Here is a 2,159-nt window from a genome sequence, read left to right on the forward strand (position 1 = left end):
CTGCCCTCCAGTTTTAGGGAAGTTGTTGGAGGGAGAATCTGCATTCAAAGAAAAAGAATTCAAGTCCTTCATACTACTCAGAGATTGTGATTCCTCATGTACAGAATAACAAAGGCAGGATGTTTGACAAAGAAGTTGCTGCAGAAACTTTTATTTTGTTTAAATGCACACAGAGAATGATTCCTCATTTACACATTTGTGGGTAAAAAGAAAGAGGTAGAGAGTGAATTAGGTACGAGATGAAGAATAAATTTCTGTGTTAAAAACATTAAAACAGTAAAAAAATATAGGAAACTTCCCCACCACCACTCTCAAAAGCTTTAGAAGGCAGACAGGGCCAGAAAAGGGTTAAACAATGAGTGTTCTGCAGAAGAAAAAAGGCAGGTTATTGCTGCTGAAAAGCATCCAGTCATCATTTTCCTTATGGCATCCTTGAGCTCCTGATTCCTGAGGCTGTAGATGAGGGGGTTCAGTACTGGAGGCACCACCGAGTACAGAACTGACACCACCAGATCCAGGGATGGTGAAGAGATAGAGGGAGGCTTCAGCTGAGAAAAAATACCAGTGCTGACAAAGATTGAGACCACGGCCAAATGAGGGAGGCACGTGGAAAAGGCTTTGTGCCGTCCTTGCTCAGAGGGGATCCTCAGCACAGCCCTGAAGATCTGCACATAGGAGAAAACAATGAAAATGAAAAAACAGAATACTAAACAGGCACTAAGCACAAGAAGCCCAATTTCCCTGAGGTAGCCTGAGTGTGAGCAGGAGAGCTTGAGGATGGCAGGGATTTCACAGAAGAACTGGCCCAGAGCATTGCCCTGGCACAGGGGCAGGGAAAATGTATTGGCTGTGTGCAGCAGAGCAATGAGAAACCCAGTGGCCCAGGCAGCTGCTGCCATGTGGGCACAAGCTCTGCTGCCCAGGAGGGTCCCGTAGTGCAGGGGTTTGCAGATGGCAACGTAGCGGTCGTAGCACATGACAGTGAGGAGGAAATACTCTGATGAGATGAAGAAGACAAAGAAAAAGAGCTGTGCAGCACATCCCATGTAGGAGATGGTTGTGGTGTTCTGGAGGGAATTGTGCATGGCTTTGGGGACAGTGGTGCAGATGCAGCCCAGGTCTGTGAGGGAGAGGTTGAGCAGGAAGAAGCCCATGGGGGTGTGCAGGTGGTGGTCACAGGCTACAGCGCTGAGGATGAGGCCGTTGGCCAGGAGGGCAGCCAGGGAGATGGCCAGGAAGAGCCAGAAGTGCAGGAGCTGCAGCTCCCGCCTGTCTGCAAATGCCAGGAGGAGGAACTGGGTGAGGGAGCTGCTGTTGGGCATTTGTTGCCTCTAGATGTGGGGCACTGTTCAAGGAGGAAATAACAGTGACAAGTTAGGGCAGAACATTCTGAGAAAATTCAAAGCCTCTTTCCAACACCCCTCTCGCTGCTCCATTGGTTTTCCTTTTCTAGGAGTCTCTCCTTCAGCTCCAGGGCTGGAGCCCTGCTCGGGGCTCACTACATCTTCCGTGAGGAGCAGACCCTCTGCCCACTGGCTGTGATGGGTCAGCCCTGCTCTGCACCAGTGGGGTCATGGGCATGGTGGGCACAGGGATCCCTTCTGGTGTTCAGCTCTGTCAGATGGAACTGCTCACACTGCAGAAGGGCTTGTCAGCATCTGCACTCCAAGAAGAACCCCGAGAGCAGAAGGCAGTTTCAGAAGTTTGGGTTTGGTTTTTTTAGACTCCCCTCATCTCTCATGAAGAGTGTTCCTGGATGTCAGAACCCCTCAGCACTTCTGATGCACTCAGGGAGAACAGAGCAGGTCCTGCCAGGCAGGAGGATTGTCTGGGGCTTTGTACAGAGTGAGGGGAGCTGATCTGTCCCTCTCTCTTGTTCCCAACTGCCCTGGCTTTGCTCTTTCCTGAGATGGAGATTGATCACACTCCCTTTTTGGTCTGAAAAGCCACCAGACACTGTTGAGAGCAGGGGGATCCATCCCAGACCCCTCAGTGTCTCAGCCTGTCTGAAGGGCTCAGCACCCACTTGGAGCCAAGGACACCCGTGGCTCATCTCCCCAACCCAACAGCATCTCCTGGCATGGGCACAGCATCTCTCCCTCTCTCCACTGGGGCTTTCAGAGAACACAGCTGTGCTGGGAGGATGAGTTGCATTCTCC

General features: G+C 51.2%; 1 pseudogene; it reads right to left on the reverse strand.

Annotated features, from left to right (window-relative positions):
* Positions 1-310: 310 nt before the first annotated feature.
* LOC135405398 (olfactory receptor 14J1-like) lies at positions 311-1,473 on the reverse strand (annotated as a pseudogene).
* Positions 1,474-2,159: the final 686 nt, after the last annotated feature.

The sequence above is a fragment of the Pseudopipra pipra genome, chromosome W (assembly GCF_036250125.1).
Source record: "Pseudopipra pipra isolate bDixPip1 chromosome W, bDixPip1.hap1, whole genome shotgun sequence".
Lineage (NCBI taxonomy): Eukaryota > Metazoa > Chordata > Aves > Passeriformes > Pipridae > Pseudopipra > Pseudopipra pipra.